This window comes from Orcinus orca, chromosome 10 (genome assembly GCF_937001465.1).
Source record: "Orcinus orca chromosome 10, mOrcOrc1.1, whole genome shotgun sequence".
In the NCBI taxonomy this organism is placed as follows: domain Eukaryota; kingdom Metazoa; phylum Chordata; class Mammalia; order Artiodactyla; family Delphinidae; genus Orcinus; species Orcinus orca.
The window spans coordinates 73,366,662-73,387,786 of record NC_064568.1 but is presented as its reverse complement, the minus strand read 5'-3'; the positions used below and the strand labels follow the sequence as shown (position 1 = coordinate 73,387,786).

At 47.0% G+C, this 21,125-nt stretch overlaps 1 protein-coding gene and 1 long non-coding RNA gene across 18 annotated transcripts in view; one reads left to right on the top strand and one right to left on the bottom strand.

The window, feature by feature from the left end:
- TRERF1 (transcriptional regulating factor 1) overlaps window positions 1-21,125 on the top strand; it is a 280,637-nt gene that overhangs the window by 170,352 nt on the left and 89,160 nt on the right. The gene's annotated exons all lie outside the window — the stretch shown is intronic.
- On the bottom strand, window positions 1,034-7,833 carry LOC125965629 (uncharacterized). Of its 3 annotated transcripts, none has more exons than XR_007479758.1 (4): window positions 7,346-7,833; window positions 5,870-7,054; window positions 3,569-3,635; window positions 1,034-1,566 (listed from the first exon to the last, which is right to left on the bottom strand). It is a non-coding gene; the product is annotated as an uncharacterized LOC125965629 (long non-coding RNA). The 3 variants fall into 3 exon arrangements; XR_007479759.1 differs by having other exon boundaries at window positions 5,870-6,007; window positions 7,346-7,823; XR_007479757.1 differs by having other exon boundaries at window positions 5,870-7,818.

Sequence of the window (21,125 nt, the reverse complement as noted above, 5' to 3'; positions counted from 1 at the left end):
AAAAATCCTTCTATATTTTTCCTTATGCACTTACAACATAAGTTCTTATACATATATACTTTTAAGCAATTAAGAAATTATACTATCTGTATTGTTTTGTATACTGCTTTTTTATATTGTGGGCATTGTTGTACTTTAGTACATTTAGATATTCATCATAATTTAAAATTATGTCTGTTATTCTAATATGTGAATATACACACACATGCCATGATTTATTTATCTAACAGGTACCTCACAGATGGTATCTAAGTTGTTTCATCTTTTTTCCCCATTAAAGCGATTCTGCATACTTGTTTACTTCTTTTGACAAATATGTGGACAAAGTCTTTTTTAAAGGCTTTTTTTTCTGTCATGCCAAAGTATTTGTTAAAAATATGATACCATTTTGAACTCCCTCCATTTCATCATAATTTCAGCCACATTGAATGCTATATTCACAATATTTTAAATATTTGCCAATCTGATAGAAGGATAAAGATGATCTTAATTTGCATTTATTTGGTTATTAGTGAGCTTGAAAGTCTTTTTATAAGTGTATGTTAGTATTTTTTATTTTGTGACTAGGTGTTTATATCTTTTCCCCCAGTTATTGTATGTATCCCTCACTTGCTTCATAAGTGCTCTTTACATATTAAAGGTTACTAATAATTCATATATTGTATAAATTGCAGTATTTCCTAGTTTGTTTTCATTTAACTTTGGATCATTTTTGAACAATCATTTGTCTGGAATTGTTTTAGTAGATTTTTAAATGTTATACATCTAGATTTCTTTTAAGTCTTTATAATTTTCTACATTTTAATTTTTGTAACCTTATTCAGTACTTTATTGAGAGTTTTCATTATATAGCATTGCCCTCTAAAGTCTGCTTTTTTATTTTAATATATTTTTGGGGGGGGCCACACCTCACGGCATGCAGGATCTTAGTTCCCCGGCCAGGGATAGAACCCTTGTCCCCTGCAGTGGAAGCATGGAGTCTTAACTGCTGGACCTTCAGGGAAGTCCCTTTTTTTTTTTTTTATGACGGTACGTGGACCTCTCACTGTTGTGGCCTCTCCCATTGTGGAGCACAGGCTCCAGACATGCCGGCTCAGCGGCCATGGCTCATGGGCCCAGTCGCTCCGTGGCACGTGGGATCCTCCCGGACCGGGGCACGAACCCGTGTCCCCTGCATCGACAGGCGGACTCTCAACCACTGCACCACCAGGGAAGCCCCCTATTTTTTAATATTTTTATTGGTTATAAAATAAGACATGTTTGTGGTGGAAAGAATACACTTTTGAAAATAATTTACCTTATACTTTGTCGTACAGTGCATCAGATTAAATTTGGTAGTTTACCTTTCAGTAATTTTTCTATATGTGTGTATTAGTTAGAGTAACACTTGCTGAAGAAACAATTAAAACTCCAAATTATAACTTAACACAGTAGAGGTTTATTTTTTACTCAGTCCAACATAGGTGCTCCTGATTGGTGGTCAGCCCTCCAATGAGTGATTCAGAGGCCCAGGCTCATTCCATCTTATGGCTCTTTCATTCCCTAGGGCTTTGGGGTCCTCTGCATCTAGTTGGCAGATGGAGGAAGAAAGCACGGAGAAGGCACATCACTTTCTAATCACCTTAGCCTGGAGGTGCTGCACATCACTTCTGTCTGTATTCCATTGGTGGGAATAGTAACATGGTGCCATGGGGATACAAGGGATGCTGGGAAATGAAGTCCTTGGCTGGGCAGCCACTTTCCAGTGAAAACTCTACACTCTGAAAAGGAGTGTGAATATTTGTTGGATATTTAGCTGAATCTGCCACCATTTATCGCACTTATAGTGCAATAAATTTGCATTTATAATGCATATAAGTATATATTATACACATATAAATATATATTGCATTTATAATGCATATAAAATATGTGATATATATTTTCTTTACAAAATGGAATTATCCAATTAAGGGTGTTGAATTTTAGCATCATTTTGTGAGCATTCCCCTGTGTCTTTAAAGTTTTCAAAAACATGAGTTTTAATGTCTACATATTATTCCTTGTATTGATAATATCATAATTCATTTTGCCATTTTTCTATATAATAGTTAGGTTTTTCTAGATTTTTGTTATTATGAATAGTGCTGCTGTAACTGCCCTTGTACGTATATCTTTGAATATTCCTCTGATCATTTCCTCAGGGAAGATGCTTGCTTAGTGTTAAGGCTGGTGATACATCTTACCAGATGGGCCTTCAGAGATGTGGACTAATTTACACTCTCGTCAGTGGTGTTTGAGGATTCTTATTTCAGAGCGCCCTTGACTGTCCTAGGCATTATACTTGGGTTTTGGTTTTTGCCAATTTATTGAGAACAGTATTGCATTGTTTGAATTTGAAAGCTTTGCTTAGTAATAGGTTTGAACATTTTTTCATGAGGCCATTGGTAATCTTTGTGTGTGTGTATGTGAATTGCCTCTTTGCATCCTTTTCCATTTTTATTTTGCAGTGTTCCATCTTTTTTCAGTCACTGATAAGAGATTTTTATGCAGTATGTGTTAACTTGTCATACGTTACAAATATTTTTATCTAACTTCTCCTTGCCTCGATTTTGCTTCATAACCTAATTTTTTTGGATTAAACTCTATACTTGGAACCCTGATGTGTGATATCACACCCGCTGAATATGCCCAGTTAGCAGTACTGCTGAGATTAATACCATTTAAAAAAAGCAATGCAGATTCTTTTCTTCTGACCCATCATATGGTTTGAATGTTCTTAATGTGAATTTTAGTTATCTGGGAGTCAGGGGGTTGAAAGTAGTCATCAAGAAAATGGACTTGACAAGAAGGCTTTGGGGTGCTGGTCTAAGTCACCCATGGAGATACTGAGACCTACTTCTGTATCTTCCCAGGATACTTAGGAGAGGCAGGAAGATGTCAGATGGTATCTGACGACTCCGTGGTTTTAGCTAAGTGAGTAGCAGTGGAGTCTCAGAGGCCCTCTGGCTGTTTTTCATGTTAGGTCTTATTAAAAACACATGTAGTAGAGTGGCAGGGACCCAAACTAGGGGTCAGGGAGCTGAGCTGTAGTCCCAGCTCTGCCACTCACTGACTGCGACCCTGTGCAAGTCTCTTGTCCATCAATGCCTCAGTATACTCCACTGCAAAATGCAAGAGTTTGTTGTAGGTGGTGTTCTGGGTGCATGAATTCCAGGACTTTGCAGCGGGGTTCTCCACAAGGCCTCTTTTACATTTACCACCTGCTCTGACCTGTGTCAGGTGGGTGGGCGGGGACCGGGGAGAAGGTTAGTCTCTTTTGGTCTTTTGAGTGATCTATGAAAGAAATCAATTCAGTATATGTCTGTTCCAGATATAATGTGATCTAAATGTGATATTCACCTAATAAGATTACATGAATCTAATACGGTTTTCCTCTAAAACACAAATACTGCGCCACTTTTAATTGTAGTAGCTAAATTAAATTACTCATCCCAAATTAGATTTCCAGCAAACTTAATCTGAACATGAGCTCGGTACTGCAGGCCCTGTGTAATTTTTTAAGATATAAAATAAATCAGTGGGATACCTGTATTGTTCCTCTGGGCTCTTCAGTGGTTACCATGAAAGAGAATAAGTAAACATCGGGAAGAAGCCTGCAAAAGTAGAGCTGAGATGGAAACTGATTCTTCAGCTTATCATGGAGGGGTTTTTTCCCCCTTCTATCTCTTCCATCACTAGGACCCTCACTGGTCTCAGAGGACAGGAAGCAAACAAAGGCAGGCCCAGTAATCACTGAAGACTCAACTGCTTATGATTGCCTTTCTTCTTTTTGTTCCTTGAGTGACCCCCTTAATGTGTTCACCCCCTCAGGAGGACAGAGGACACTAGGTAGGAAGCGAATCCCGGATAGTTTATGGATTTGCTGAGGGACTAGAGAGGTTTATAACATTGATTAGCCATATTTTCTCTCATTTTATGTCAGTTAGGTGACAGAGTAACTGAAAGCCAGTCCAAACTGGTTTAAGCAAAAACAGAAGATGCATTGGCTGATGTGATGGAGTGCCCATCCTGGCGTCAGGTGAGGCTTTCTCAAAGGCTCAAATGAGGTGCCTCAGACACAGTTTCTCTCCTTCATTGCTAGTTCCTTTCTCAGGCATGACCTCCCCTTCTGCCCCCAAGATGTCAGCCCAGGCTCCCGTTCTCATCCAGTGGGAGAAAAAGCTTCCTTGATGGGTCAGCCAAAGGCTTGTAATTGAGTCTAGTTGCCCCCGGTTGGCTCGACTTAGATCCTGTGCTTTCCTGAACCAGTACCGTGTGGAGGGGATGGGATAGAATGACTGCCTGGGGGACTCAGGGGACTGTTGGGAAAGTAGGGTAGGGAAGCTGGGGAGGCACCTCCAAATCCCACGACACTATAGAGGCATAGACTTCTGCTTTTCCCAGCATTCAGGCTTACGTTTTCTCACTTCAGTAAATGAGAAGTAGGTAGGTAGTACATGTTTGTGGATGAGGAAGTGAAGTCCACCATGGGATCAACTCACCCAGGGCCTTGTCAGTGGTGGAGCTAGGACCAGGCTCAGTGTCTTATGAGTCTTCCATTTGTTTTCACTGTATCCTGCCCTCGTCCTACTGATCCCGTGCACGGTCTCCTCCTCACCGCCCCCGCGCCCCCATACCAACTCAGGGCTCTTCATTAAATAGACAGTCAGTCAATAGTTGTTAACTTCTTATTGACCAACCACTGCACCATCAGACCACACGTGGCCTTTCTATTCATACTGTGTGAATATCATCACAGCAAACCAACAATGTGGTCGATTCCCAGTTATTAATTTGTAGATGGTCCCTAATAATTCAGTTTTCCTTTCCCTGAATTATGGAGTTCTCCTAACAGAAAGATGGAGTTTGGATCACTTGAGGATAGACATACAGAGAGGGGCTGAGGGGTGTGTGTGTGTGTAGGAGCATGCACATGGATCTGCATTACAAAATTAAGTATGTTTCGATCCCCTGCCTCCTTAGCCCGGACGGCTGAAATTAGATCTGATGCCTGTCTTTCCACTTAAATGTAACTTACATTTGTGGAAGTCACCATTGGCAAGGTCCCCAGGTACTTAAACCAGAGACCTGTGAGCAGGTGTGCCATTTTGAAACATTTTGAGTAACGACCATACACTTGCTTCTTCATTTTTTGGGAGAAATCACAAGTGCCTATTGTCTTCTCCCTGCCTGGCAGACTCTCCCTCATCAGTTTTTCATCTCAGGTTTTACTTGTACTTCCTCTGGGAAGCTGTGGACTTTCTCCAGCTCTGTGTCTCTTTGTGCTAAAAGTCTGTATTCCAGGTTAGCACTTTGCCCTGTATCCTGTGGTACACTAATTGTGTCTTATGTATGGTTTTATCTCCTGAATCATTTGGTTCACTCTTTCAGGTCAGTGCTTCGTCTTCCTGCCCTATCTTCCTTCCTTTCTTCTTTTTTTCCTTACTTTTCCTTCCTTCTTTTCTCCCCTCCTTCCTTCCTTTCTTTTCTTTCTTTCCTTTCTTCCTCCCCCCTTCCCTCCCTCCCTCCCCCTCCCTCCCTCCCTCCCTTCCTTCCTTTCTTTCCATTCTTTTCCTTCTTCCTCCCCCTTCCCTCCCTCCCCCCTCGCTCCCCCTCCCTCCTCCCTCCTCCTCCCTCCCCTCCCCCCTCCTTCCCCACTTCCTTCCTTCCTTTCTTTTCTTTCTTTCCTTTCTTTTCCTTCTTCCTCCCCCTCCCTCCCTCCCTCCCTTCCTTTCTTTTCTTTCCTTTCTTTTCCTTCTTCCTCCCCCTTCCCTCCCTCCCCCCTCCCTCCCACTCCCTCCCTCCCTCCCCCTCCTCCCTCCCTCCCTTCCTTCTCCATAGCACTTACCTCCAGGCTAAAGTGAGGTGGGTTGGTATTTGGTTCAGTAACTGGGGTAGGTGCCCCCACATCCCCATCATTGTACTTAGAATGGTTTTGCAGTTGTCTGGTTACTTGTCTCTATTCCCCCAGTACAGTTCTTGGCATCTGTTAAGGGCAGTGTGACTAAGTGTCGACTACTGAATGATTCTCCCCTTCTCTACACCAGCCCCACCCTGCCCCCCACCACTGAACCGTAACTTCTTTGTGTTCTCCACGGTCCCGAACAGTGTCTGTCACACAGTAAATGCTCAGTAAGTCCTTGTTGAGTGAGTGGATTTCACCCCCTCAGGACCTGCCTTGGGGGGAGGCAGATGGGAAATGAAGCTCTGAGAGGGCAGAGGGAGACGGAGACTGCACAGGGGTGCGTTCAGGAGCTGGGTGCGACAGCCCCTCTGCTGCTTCTGATTTCCATGTACAGATGTGGCATTTCCCTAAGGGCGGAGCGCCATGTCCTCTCCCAGCTGGGCAGCTGGTGAGCCCAATGCCTGAGAAACAGTTGAAAAGGATAGTGGCTGTGATTCTAGGTGTTATTTTAACAACAACAGTAAAGAATTTTCTCTGCTGCCTGAACCCTTTCAGACATTTGCATGGTTGAGATGAGAGGACTCAAGCTAGAAGGAGAGGCACATGGTCACGTCCGTATGTTGACCTCCTTATCCTTCCCATTGCCCTGGGGGTGCCAGTGGGCAGTGACAGGTCCACGAAGGAGGGAGGGAGAGCACCAAGGGGTCAGCAACCCCTTAGCATCCCCGATCGACATGCTACCACTGGGCTGACCAACTCGTCCCGGTTTGCCTGGGGTTGTCCTGGTGTTCGTCCCGGAAGTCCTGAGTCCTGGGCCACCCCTCCATCCTTGGCAAACCAGGACAGATGGTCTCTTTAGATAACACTTGCTCACTTCCCTACCCTGGCCAGCTCTCTTGATTTCTTTTCCCTTTTTGAGGTCCTTGCTTTGGCCTTTTTCCTCCTTTCTTTCTGTCTTTCCACCTCTGCTATTTCTACCCCAGCTCTTTCAAGCTAAGCCATGAGACTTGCCTGCATCTCAGAGGCCTTTCAGACCGTTTTCTGAATCACTGTGGGTTGACCAGAGTCCCTGGCTCAGGACACAGCTGCAAGTGTTGCCTTCTCTTCCTCTCTGGCTCCACTTGCCTCCTGAAATCAACCGAGCTGTGAAAGCTTCTGTCACTTCAAGGTAAAACTCATCTAGCTCGGGGAGCGTGTGCCCTCTCTGGGGGCGGCTCTCCGCACACATGCGGCGCTCAGAGCAGCAGGCTCTGCCTGGAAGGCAGGGCAGGGGAGGCGGCAGGGCGTGTGGCGGGCACTGAGGCCCACCTGCCTCGGCCCAGCCTCAGCCCCTCTCTTGTGGGCGCACCACGGCCCGGCTCTCAGCGAGGCCTGGGTGCAGCCTGCACTCTTCCCCGAAGCCTCCTTTCCCGCACTTACCGCTTTGTTCTCAGAACTCTTACTACTCGGCTAGTAAGTGCTAGTAAGGCTAGTAAGTGCCGCTCCATTAAGGGTGATTGTTTTCTTCCGCCTTTCTCGTGTGTTAGCCCTTCCTTGAAGGCAGATGTCTCACCTTAGGTTGCCTTTCCTTCCACCTCACAGCACCTGACCTTGCGCCGGGCCCACAGCTGGCCCTCACTTTGCACGTGTCGTTGTGGTCAGGGCCTCGGTGATTTGTGTGTGACGGAGCGTGTGAGTCCGTGGGTGGGTGCCCTGTGAGCCCCTGTATGCAGAACACGTGGGAGGCTGTGCCCGAGCCAGGCCCAGGGTCTTGGGTGGAATTCAGCCCTCCTGACTTCCTCTTTAACACAGGCATGAGAGAATGAGGCTTTTTTTTTTTTAACTGCGAAGTGAATTTTTTTGTTGCAAAATACCTCACTTGATGTCTTAGATTTGCTTTACATGTTCTGGAACCTTCAGGTGTAATTTACAAATAATCACAGGATCAAACAATTCTGAGACTGCTCCAGAGAGGCAGGAAAGTGGGGTTGGATCTGGGAGGAGTTCTGAAGGAGGGGCTGCTGAGTGCCAGCCCCTGTCGACCTAATCCTGTGATTTCTTCCGGCGTTGCTGATGGATGAGTGGGGATGCTGTGTGGCCCACCATCTGGGAGGTGGGTGCTCTGTGCTGCCACCAGTCCTGACCTCTTGCTTCATTTGCTAATAACTAGTTGCATGCTTCTGCTGCAACACAAGTGTGTTCGTTTTCAACTATAAATAGGTTTAGAAACATATAGGAATAATGCATGGTCTTTGTAAAACATTTGGAAAGAAGTTAAAACTGTTTTTACTCCTACTCCTTAGAAACAGTCACAATGAACATTTTCATGTGTATCTTTCTAGATTTTTTTTCTGTGTCTTCACACATGTGCTCAGACACACACATGATATATTTACAGAGGTGGGATCGGGTTTTTTTGTTTTGTTTTGTTTTGTTTTGTTTTTGCGGTACGTGGGCCTCTCACTGCCCTGGCCTCTCCCGTTGTGGAGCACAGGTTCCGGACGTGCAGGCTTAGCGGCCATGGCTCACGGGCCCAGCCGCTTCGCGGTATGTGGGATCTTCCCAGACCGGGGCACGAACCCGTGTCTCCTGCATCGGCAGGCGGACCCTCAACCACTCTGCCGCCAGGGAAGCCCCGGTGGGATCGTTTTATATAAAATTTAGGGGCCTGCTCTCTTTTGCTTAACAAGATGTTATGGACATTTTTGCTATGTCAATAAAGATGAATTTGTCATTCATTCAGCAGATACTTACCGAGTGCCTGCCCGCGTGTCTAGCACTGTTCTCAGTGCTGGGGGTAAAGCGTGGAACAAAAGAGATCAAATTCCTTGCCCTCCTGGAACCTATGGTCTCGTTGGGGAGACCAGCAATAAATAAATACGATATGTAGTAGGTTAGTAGGTGATAAGTGCTATGGGAAAAAATGAGATAAGGAAGGTGAGAGGGAGTGAGGGGGGTAAGGTGCATTTCGTGGTTTTAAACAGGGTGGTCAGGTGAGGGGGAGGCCTTTGAACCAGCACGGGGGCTGTAATGTTTAGCGAACAGCGTGCACTACTGAGAGGCTGCCAGGGTGAGGTCCATAGTTGGGGCTGGAGGAGACACCAGCTGAGCCTTGGGAGCTCAGGGCAGGATGCACTCAGGTCCCCTGTGGTGGAAAATCCAGACTTGGGCATTCAGGCAGGGGCCTATGCCGGTCATTAACGATAAGAATGACCACTGTTTAGGTAACATGACAGAGTTTCAAAGCAGCTTTTTATCTATTATCCTGGTCCTGCTGCTTATTAGCTGCCCAACTTGGGGCACATAACCCACCCTCTCTGGGCCTCAGTTTCCTCCTTTGTGAAATAATAGGGTTCTCGTACAGTTTAAATGAGTTCATCCAAGTGCATATAGAGCAGTGCTGGGAAGACCTATTACCAAATAGTTCAGTTGTTATTATTATTGCCTTTCATTTATTAGTCGCGACAGTCCTGCGAGGAGGACACTGTGCTCAGTGTAGAGATGAGGAAGCTGAGGCTGGAGGAGGTTGGCCTCCATAGTTAGCAAGTCCAGGGCACTAGTGGGTGGTGGGGTCTCCAGGTCCAGGCCCAGCTCTGTCCATGCAAACACCTGCCCTCCTCCAGGTGGGTGCAGCTGCTCCTGTTTCAGGCGGATGCCCCAGAGACATGGCCACTACCTTCCTGATTGCTGCATAGTCTCCTCAGAAGAGAAGCAGCTCTCGGGGTCGCCGGGGGCGGGGAGGGAGGGTGGCCTGGTTGGTCAAGGCGGAAAGAAGGAAGGGTGTGGAACTTCCACAAGGAAGAACTGAGACTCAGGAGCTCTGCTCGGCATCCCCACTGCTGTCCATTCAGTGTCAATGCATCTTCTTCTCCCTCCCCTCCAATCTCCGTAAACACCAGCTTGTAACTATCCCTCTTAAGGACTTAGAGAGGGACGCGATCATTAGTGACTTTGCTAGTTTTAAATTTCTGATTTTGAGAACCATTCCCGTTCTTGTGTCTGTGGGAGATGGTTGAAAAGCACCAGCACCACAAACACAACCAAACCCCGTAACCATGATCACTGGCCTCCTTCCCGATGGCCTCCGGGCAGCAGCCTCACAGCTCACCTGGTCCTGACAGGCCTTCATGTGTGTAGGCCGTTGGACCTTTAGGACCACACACTTTAAAGGACCTGTGGGTCTGAACGGAGCTGGGGTGCCAGTGACTAGGGTCATTTCTCCCCTGAGGTCAATACCCCCATCCACCCCGCCACCCACAGGCACACCCTAGAGTAAATGCAACACCAGGTTTACTTTGTGTCTGGTTCTCTGAAATGGAGCGCAGAGTGTGTTACCGTGGAAACCATAATATAAATGGTGGCTGCGTGGAGTTAAAATAGCACTGTTAGTTTTATGCTGCAGGTACATTATGAGTTCAGAAGGCTTTTGTGGGCTGGCCTGGGAGTCTAACCATCATTTAAAATATGGTTTCTGTGGCTACATGCTGTCAAGATTCTGAACAATTACTTTTAAGCAGACCTTTAGAGCAAGTTGTTTGTAACCGGGAAATTGGCAGTCGGTAATTTATACGATATTTTCTTACCATCTCATGGGGTTTCTCCTGTCGCGGGACTGCTAAGCTCCCGGGAGGTCCTGTGGCAGATGGATGGAGCTGTGGCTCAACAGTAGCATGTTCAGAAACGGCGTCAGGGGGTTGGTATGAGCCAGTGCCTGGTGGAGCTGCCAGGTGCTATAGCAGAGTAGAGAATCTGCCAGGAGCAAGGTAACTGGCATGGGGGGCATCCTTGGCTACCACACCCTAAGAGGGGCTTAGGTGGGTTGTTGTAAGACTGGGACAGCACTCCAGCTTTAAACCAAGTCATGTGAGTAACATATAAGGAAATTGGGCCTGGAAAAGGGAAGACTTGGGAGGAATTTAGTAACTGTGTTTCATTATTTGAAGCACCATAATGTGGTCCCCAAAAAGAGACTGATAAGAGAGACACTTTAGTAATTTAAGGAAGGAGTTTGGCAGCCAAAACTATTGAAGATAGGAAGAGTTGCTTTAAGAGGTAGTGAGTTCCCCGTCATTAGAAGTATATAAGGAGAGGCTGGCTGGTTACTTGTGGAGGATACTCTAGAGGGGATTTAAGTTCTGGATGAGTGATTACTAGACTTCAAAAGTCTTTGCTAGCCTAGAGCTTCTATGATTCTAGGGCATAGATGGAAAATTAATTTTCTGACCCTCCTATTCAGGGTGATTAATAGTGGCTGCCTGGAGCAAAGGTGAGATGGCTTTGGAGCTGGCTCAGTCTGGAAGCAAGTAGGAGCTCGTTAATCGATTAGCAGTGTCTGCTATGGCAGGGGGCCATGTTGCAGGATGCCCAATATTAGCCATTGTCTTTCCAGTGGTAAGTGTCCAGTGATGAACTTGGACTCAGGTCAAGTAGAAGCAGGATGACCTGGTTTGTTTGGGATCAGCAGGGTTCTCCTGACCTGAACTTTGACTCCGAGACAATCCCAGTAAAACCAGGATGAATTGGTCACCCTAAGCAGAATGGATGGTCATCAGCGACTACATATTGCATTCCATCTCTACTGATGGTGAAGATGCCAGGAGCATCTTCATCTTCTCAGACCATGAGTGTGGGGCTCTGCCCTCAGTAGGAGCCCACTAGACACATGCAGAATAAATGAGTTGGATGCAGTTCCTAAGATATGGTTGCACTCTCCTTGCAATTAATTAATTTGTTTAATTAATTAAAATGACTTCACTAATTATATGTACAGGAGATTGCACATTTCATTTGTCTGAGCAGATGGCTCCACTAATAATTACGAAAGCCTGGGGTTGCAGGAAAGAGGGGTGTTGGCATATGAATTGATATTGAACACTTCAATGCCATCCTTCCTACAAATAAAGTTGAAACTCCTATCCCCATTACGTCCAAGATGGATTGAGGAACAGATGTTTCATTTGCTTCTGGTAGTGCCAGGAGGTTGTGGTAACTTGCTTTTTGTGACTGGTGATCATTTTATTCATCAAACAGCTGGCTGTGGAAGGGGTGTGGGCTCCATGGCTTTGGAAGAAGTAGCTGAGTCAGGGTTAGATCTGGGGCCTCTGCATCATTCAGATAGCTGGCTAACCCACTGAATTGTGATGGTAAACCACATCTCCCAGAAGAGTAACAGGCACCTCATCTCCGAAGGGAACGTGCCTTCTTCTGCTACGTTATCCAGACCTTGCCCTGCCCTCACTCCGCTCCCATCCCTGGGGCCTTAGAATCTAAGGCAGACCCACGGACGTGCCAGAGAATGAAAACCCTGACCGGCTACACACACAGACCAGGCAGTACCTGCGCTTAAGTGATTCTGCATCACATAGGTGAGTGAGTGTGTTTCTGGAGCATCCTCGCTATGGTGATAAGGAGGAAAATTATTGGTAATCGAGGAGTGTTGAGCATCCCCGCTGGGCCAGAAACTTCCCGCACTCTTTGTGTTTCTTAAAACAGCCCTGTAGGGCAGGTGTTAACTTACAGATGAGAAAATGAGGCTTGGAGAAGTTAAGTAAGATGCCTGGGGTCACACAAAGCTGGGTTCATGCCCAGAGCTTTCTATCTATAAAGCCTCTTGTTCTTTCCACCCCCTGCTCTGCTGGTAAATGATTTGGGGTCATGAAAGTCCCGTAGCCAAATCTGGAAGGATGTGATGGGAAGCCACCGGGCTGGGCTCACTCCTGCACACAAGCGGGGTACTCCTTGGGAGCCAGTCACCGCCCATGGGCCCTCAGCACCTTAGAACCCGCAGGGGCCTTGGGGTGATCGGTTCTGAGCAATTTCCCAGCACCCATAGGCAAGTGCTCAGTGCATAAAGATTCTGCTTTAAACACCAGTCAGCTGGCTCTGTTATGACAGAGTGATGTACTCGTCAGAGAAAGTTCCAGAAAGAAATTGATCATTTCAGAAGAATCTTCAAAATGTTAATTTAATGTGATCTGATAAGAGAGTTTTCTTTCTTGCTCATATTTATGGCTGGGGAAAGGTGACCCTTATGAAGCTTTTTGTGTGATATGTGAAGAAGAAACAAAGCTAAGGAAGGGGGAAAATACCCGCTGTAAAAGAACAAATAGATCAGTCTGCGTGCTGATGAATACATCTGAACGTGGCAGCAAGATTCCTGTTTGGGCAGATCAAGCATTGCAGTTGGAGAATACGCTCAACCTTGTGTGATGACCCTGGTGAACCCCCATCCCTCTCTGGTCTGCCTGCCTGCCCCCCACCCAGGTTACTCTTGGGGTACTTGCCCATCCCTTGAAGCTTTCACTCCACACTCCTGATGAACTAGAGCAGGAATGGGGTGGTGTGTCTGAGTCACAAAAAATTGTGAATCATTCTTGAGATGAGGGAGCCCTGAAAATGTGACTCATTTCTGTAGCAGGTACAGGTAAGAAATGGCTGTCTGGTTGTGACTGGCAACTGCCATAGCATTTCTAATTCTGACTTGGTTGCTGTTGTTTTGGGGGATGGGATCAGACCTGGCCCCGGGGGGGTGCAGCATGGAAGGACGCAGTGCCATTTGGACCCGGTTCCTGCCTTTCAGCGCTTCGCCACCCGAAGGAGGCTGAGGCGTGTCCATAGCTGCAGAAAACATGTCGGTTTGAATGTGCATTAAGTAGTAAACTGAAAGATGGAAATCTTAAGCTTAATCAAAATTAAAATATATTTTTCCTAATCACATATCCAGATAAGTGCTGGAGGGAGGCTGCAGGGCCCAGCCAAGTAGCGTCCAGATGACATCAGTGTGTGTTAGGAAGAGCGCTGGGCTAGTTCATACATTGTGTTTCTGTTTACACATCTGCTCTCAGATGTTCCTTATTCAAGGCCTTCTGTCTTAGTTGGTGTGTCAGCCTGGATGAGCTGGCTGAGTCTGCATACCTGTTATGAAATTCAAGATTTGTTCAATATAAATGCACTTGAGAAATATCCTTACATACCTTTATTAGCTCATAACAGTAATCCAAGAAGTAAAGGAACATAATAATGGAATTTGCTCATTGTTCTTTCAGGTTTGGGTACAATTTGTAGCTAGGCTAAAGTTGCCAGAGATCAGAAGAGGTTGCTGCATGAGGACCAACGACTGGACGTTCAGACTTGACCTTTCAGAAATGGAGGTTGGGCATCTGAGCCTGTTATATTATGGGCTGGGAGTGGAGGATGTGAACAGGAAAAGAGGAAGGGAAAATGGAGCAGTCTGGAGGCTGGTGCAAAAACTAGATGGAAATAGTAAGTGGGCAAAGCGGTGAAGCATATGGGGGGGAGAGGAGTTGGGGATAGGAAAAGACCACAGGCATGCTTTTGGCTATGAGTAACAGAAAAGCAAATGAATCGTGGTCTGAGTAACACATCCTCTCATAAAACAAGAAGTTGGGGTGAACACAGTGGTTGTCTGGTGTTGATCTGGCAGTTCCACAATGACGTCAAGGACAGGAGTGTTTTCAGTTTCTCTGCTTTGCCCTCCTTAGTGTTTTGGCTTCTTGTCTTGTCAGTTCTGGGAGTAAGATGTGGTTGCCCCAAAGCTGCAAGGGAGGCTTGAAGGGATTAGTAAGCTTTTCCAGCCTTGGTAGTAGAGGTGGGCAAGAGGGGTTAGGAATGGCTGGAGGGTTATCCAGCCAGCCGTTGGGCATAGACCAACTGTGAACAAATAAAAATAAAAACAAATATATGTTGAATCATCACCACAGAAAAAACAGATGCTCCTAGGAGTTTCCTACATGTGAATGGTAGTACAGTACAAGCGTGTTGTGGTGTGGAAGGGCATCTTGTAGGTCCCATTCCAGCAACGAGGCTGATCACCACCAAAGTGTGTGTGCAGCACTGCAGGCTGGATTCAGGGAGAGCCGTCTGAAGTCCTGCTACGCGGGAATGGAGCATAGGGAGGGAGGAGGCAAGGTGGCACCGTTGTAGATCTACCTTTGCTCCAGTTTCCAGCCCATGATTCTCAGAAGCAAGAGAGCTGCTTTTCAAAGGTTAATGGTGGAGCTTGCTAATTTCTTTGTAAATTCCATTTTAATGAATAGATGCATTTAACTTAGGACACTGAGCTTCTGTTAGTAGCTCAAAGACTGCTACCCCTTCAGCACCATTTTGAATTCCACACCTCTGTGCATGTGTGCACACGTGTGTGCATGGCTGCACCCTCTATTCACATCCCTGTGGCCCAGGTCTGTTTTTCTCATTGCCTCACAGAATCCCAGTCTTGTCAGAGCACTGGCTCCCCTGCCCCGCACTGCCCAGTTTCTTTCCTCTTTCCTGTATGGGTGCCACGTGGTGACGCTTCTTTCCCCACGGTGCTCAGTAGAGGCCAGCTCTCTGATCTGTGGCTCTTGCTGCTTTTGGTCATTTGGTTATTGTTGAGGGGCCTGCCGCTCACCCATAACAGTGAGTCAGGTGCCTTTGATCAAAAAAATGGAAGTCGGCTGGTTTAAATGCAACTTCTCGCTCTCCTTTAGTACTCTAGAGCAGGGCCTCTCAAACTTTCACGTGCACGTGAATCACCTGGGGTTCTTGTTAAAGGGCAGATTCTGATTCAGGAGGTCTGGGGTGGGGCCTGAGACTGTACTTCTTTTTTTTTTTTTTTTGCAGTACGCGGGCCTCTCACTGTTGTGGCCTCTCCCGTTGCGGAGCACAGGCTCCGGACGCGCAGGCTCAGCGGCCATGGCTCACGGGCCCAGCCGCTCCGCGGCATGTAGGATCTTCCCGGACCGGGGCACGAACCCATGTCCCCTGTATCAGCAGGCGGACTCTCAACCACTGCGCCACCAGGGAAGCCCATGTACTTCTTTTTTGGGGGCGGGGGGGGAGTGGAAAATTTATTTTATTAAGTTTTATTGGAGTATAGTTGCCTTACAATGTTGTGTTAGTTTCTGCTGTGCAGCAAAGTGTCTGCACTTCTTCTTAGCTGCCAGGTGATGATGAAGATGCTGGTCCAGGAAGCAGGGATCTCAGCCCTCAAGCAGATTTCAAATGCTCAACAGCCACACATAGCTATGGCTACCACATTGGACAGCACAAATACTAAATATTCCCACTATTGCAGAAAGTTCTACTGGACAGCGTTGGCTTAGAGTCTAGCCAGGGAGAGAAGCCTTCGTTAAGTAAACAGACAACCAAATAATGTGGAGCCGCGGACAGCGATAAAAGATTTAGTAGAGGGAGTCTTGTCAATGAATAACCTAATGGAGAGGGAGCCAGAGTTTCCTTGAGGAAGTGATGGTTGAGTTGGAGTTGGATCAGGTGGTAACCAGGCTTGCAGGGAAGTTGGGGAGGAGAGTGGAGGAGAGAGAATCCCAGAGTTCAAGCATGTGAAAGTGCCTCAGGATGGCACTCACGCTCACCGGCATTCGATAAATGTCATTCCCCATGCACACGCATGTTGACTGTTTAATCCAGAGCTGTGTGGAAGCACAGACCCTGGCTATCCCTGGTGAGCGCAGGCTCTGGAGCCACATCTCCTGGGTTCAACTCTGCTTGCTTAAACGCTTAGTGCCTCAGTTTCCTCATCTGTAAAATGGGCAGAATAATATGGACACAGTAGCGCTGTGGTGAGAATTGAGTCAGTACCTGCAAAGCACCTAGGAGTGCCTGGTATACTGTAAATGCTATTGAGTTGTTGGCTGTTATCATTGCTGTTCCCCATGCCTGTGACTTGTGAGCAGGGGGCTGCCCTGCCTTGAGCTCCTGGTAGAATCAAGGAGTATCTACTTGGTGCTGGCCCCAGCGCTTGGGAGCAGGGCTTCTGGGCTCTGGGCTCCCACTTCCAGGTGAGCCAAGAGTTCTGAATCCTGGTGCCGCCCCCCTCTCCACCCTGCCCAATCCTGTCCTCTCTGCTTTTAATCCTCCCAACTGATCCCATAAATGCTTGGTTTGGCTGTGCAGAAGGCACAGCAGTTGTAGTCATTTCCATGGCCTGTGAGCCATGTAGCCTAATAACAATACAGCAAGGTCAGTCCCGACGCTGACATGTCAGAGTCACATCATTACGGATGTTAGGACTCCAGAGGTGGAAGCATCTCGCTGACTTCTATCAGGCTGAAACCCCCCTGCCCATTCCTGTCCCCCACAATGTGTCACTCAGGCACACATGAGGTGTCTTGATGCCGTGCAGCTACCACGGCCGGATCGATCACTCACAGCTTTGAGATATCAGAGGGAGTGCTCCCGCCCTCCCATTTTACCTTTTTGGTTCCGGTGCCGCTGGGCCTGTGGTATGTGGTGGCCCTTATCTGGGTGGGGTTTCAGGGTTTAATCTCTTTTCCTGTGAGGGAGTTGAGGCCATTATCAGAGCCGTGACCTTCTTCACTGGCCCGTCTCAGGTCTGTCCTGCTGCCAGCGCAGAGCCAGCGATTTTTAGCACAGAGAGTGACCACTCTAAATGCTTGGGCCTAGCTAGAGGATTTGCTGCACAGGATTCATTCCCAAAGAGACGTTTTTTCTAACCAGGTCAAGACGTCACCATGACTTGGCCCATCCAAGCAGTTCTTTTTTGAAATGAGATGTGATGCATGAGATGGGCCTGTATAATATCGTTAGATAATATAATTGTTGAGAATATTAGAGTTGGGACTTGAGCTGCTTTAAAAGTTGAAAGGGGGTAGTAATGGTGGAAGTTGCTGAGATCACTGTTCTGGAAGGAATGAGTGTGTTAAGTGATTGCTGCCACCAGGTCTCCTGGGCTCACTGTCTGAGGCTTGCTGTAACCCCCCATGACTCAACCACCTTCAAATCGTTGGGTTCCACTTGCTTTTCCGAAGTTTTCTTCGTTATATTTTCAGATTTCCACATTTATGCCTTCGGGGCTTCTTGGCTTGTGTATCACACACACGTTCATATGTATGTGTGTGTATACACCCCTTTGAGTGCACGCACACACACAGACACGCACACACACATCTCTTTGAGCTACATGTGTCTGTATAGTTGTTTTGTTTTGTTTATCTTTTTAGTGGTCCCAGCTGAAAGCCCATCTAGGACTACCGACCCCAAAGAAAAAATATCTTCACTGTATCCTTGAAATACTCCATTTCCTTATGGCCCGGAGGTGGTCGGATGTGGCCGTTGGGATTCGTCACTGCCCTTGGCCTCCGTGTCTCTGCATCCGTTGGTGGGTGTCTGTGGGGCAATTTCCTCCTCACGTTAAGTAAGCACTGGAGGGGCCCATGTGGCCCTTGGAGGCTCTTATATTTTCCTCCCATGGAGGCTAAAGTCAGTAGCAGGGCCCCCTTTGGATCTTGTGATTTTTTTCCATCCCTTGTGCCAGTTGGAATGGGGGTGTACTTTTACTTAACAGTGGTGGGAACCCTGCATCCTTGCCCAGGGACTCAGGTCCGTTCTCGGGCGAGAAGAACCTTTATCGAGCTCCACAGGGTGGAGGGAGCTGCTGGCTCTGACGTGGCTGCTGCAGGTTTGTGTCAGGCCACGTGAGCAGCATCAGGGAAGGAGTTGGGTGCCTGACAGAACCACGTTACAGGACCTTCGGAAAACATCCCCTCGGGCGTCCCATTCACTTCTCAGGAGGAGGATGATAACTTACTCATGTAAGTAAGACCTTAAACCTTGACTGCAGTCGTGAACACCCCAAAATATTGCCTGAACCTCGCTCCCCAGTTTATAAGGACCCCAACCAAGGATGATAAAAGCAAGACGTGAAATAAGCTTGTGAAAATTGACACATTTTCCTTTGCTGATGATTTGAGTCAGGACCCATCTGAGTTAACACCAGCCAACGAACGATTGATTACTATTAAGGAACAAGCCCCTAAGCGATGAGCGCACGCTTCTGTGCTGGGCTGTGAGAGCTCGGTTCATTTTGCCGCTCGCACACCTGACTTTTACGTGAACCTCTAAGCCCATCTCTTACTAGGATCTCCTTGGGGGCAAGGATTGGTTCATTTGCCTTCCAACAGTCCCTGGAACATCAGGGACGCTCTCTTTCTATGTGTATATCTTTGTTGGAAACACAACAGAGGTCCAGATCCATAAAAGCAGACCAGTTTCCTGTCCTTTGCTCTCAGGTTGGCACAAAGATGTGCCAAATGCTCCGTGGCATCACTGAGCCGGGTGCTCCATGGAAGATCCTCTTCTTACCCAACTGGAAGTATTTTTCCAGCATGACCTGGATCTTAAAGGCCAGAACACAGCCTTCTGGAATTCTTAGAAAGTAGACACTGTGACAGGAAGGTAAATATTGACTGTCTTTAAAAACCAGTGGAAGGGGCTTCCTCAGGCCCTAAGTAAAGTGAGAGCCCTTTGAGCACATTTACAGAGGTCAAGTTCTCAGTGATGGAGAGGGAGGCCTAGAAAAGGAGCGAGAGCTGTCTCCTTGCCTTTAGACGGGACTGTCCCACCCGGCGGGGAGTTGGCACTGTCACCTGCCTACCAGGCTGAGGAGGGATGCTCCTGCCCCCCCCCCACACATGAGGTCTCGCTGCCTTTTCAGTATCACCTGCAGCCCAAGGAGGTCAGGGGGCTCTGCTGTGAGCTTCACCTTGACCGTCTGAGAGAATCCAGTCACGGATCACCTGTTTTCTGAGCTGTTGTTCTCTGTGTAGAAATCCCAGGAAAATTCAGAGCGAGCAAAGCTTCCTTGGGCTCAGCCCCTACACTCCACCTCACCCCGTACCTCACTGGGCCTCTTCTTTCAAAGATGTCACACCTGGTTTAGACCATCTCTTGACTTTTGCAGGAAAAGGATGGCTAGTGATGCACATTTGACTTCTTTGGAAACAAATTCTCCATTCCCAGCTCTCTGGCAGAGCTCAAGGGAAGCGGGGAGGCTGAGGGCAGGACTGTCCACGCAGATGTGTGGGTTGGGAGAGCACATGCCTCCGGCAGCGCTGCTAGTCTGGCTTTACCTGGGACTCAGAGTGGCCTGGAGGTCAGACCCTACGCTGGGCTCTGAATCCCTTCCTCTCCTCTGCTCAGGGACCTACAGCACCCAGTGGCCCTTCATTCTGCATCTGTGCCTTTGCCCCTTCTGGCTTAGTGGTTAGCCGCTGGGGAGCTTTTCTGAGTGACCCTTGGGGAACTGGTTACTAGTCGGGGTGGCCCGTTTGTCATTCAGTTAATCTGAGGGGGGGACCTGCAGTCTCCTACCTGCAAGGTGCCTGTGCATGGGAGAGAGGGAGTGAATGAGAGAGGGTGTATGTAAGTGTCAGTCTTCTGTTTTCTTACTTCCAGTTAGTCCCCATTTTCAGCCTCACTCCCCACCCTTCCCCATGCCTGGCATCCTTGCTTCTCTCACCCTCTGGAGTTTACAGAGCAGATCACACCCTTCTTGTCCACATCTTTCTCTGATCATTTGTCTTGCTATCTCAGTTATGCCTCTTGTCCATTTGCTGTCATCCTGTAATGGGCTAATTGCCTCTTTTCTGTTCTTTTCAATGTTGTAAGTTTACATAATTTAAAAAATTCCTTTACTATCATTTTAGTGGAGCCTTAGAAGGAAAAGGAGATCAACACATGTTTTCAATCTACCGTTCTTTTAACCAGAAGACCGTGGCATAATTTGGAATCACTTCCTAGAATGCCACTCTATTTCTATAGCTGCTATTTACCCTGTCTTGGCATTTTACAAATTTATATTTTGCCCGCCCTCCTCTACCTGTCCATTAAAAACAGCGTATGAGCATCTTTGTAGCTAAATCTTTAGGCATATTATGATCTCCTAAGGGTGAATTTCTGTAAGTAGAATTTCTGGGTCAAAGGATATGTAAAACTTTAAGGTATTACTGGTGCATATTGCTAAATTTCTTTTCATAAATACGACACTACTTTGCATTCCCACTAGCCATAGATGAATGTGCTTGTTTCTCCACACTCTTTTTGATACTGGGTGTCTTTGAGCATGTATGTTTGGGTATATAATGTGAACACTCTGTGAGATAGATCCCTGGCTCAAAATGCCTGCACATCAAAGTTTGGATAAACATTAGTCAACTTACCATCGGTGTTTGAGCATGCTTGCTTCTTCCACATTTTTACCAACACTGCACTATGATATAAAAATCTTTTCCAGTTTAATAGGTTGATTTTATTGATTTCTCCCGAGGTTGAGGATTTTTCATGTATTTATGCCATTTGTATTTCTTCTTTCATGGACTGCTTGTAACCCATTTTTTTCTTTGTGTGTTTGTCATTTTCTTGATTTTAAGCTCTCTTTATATATTAAGGCTATGAATATGAC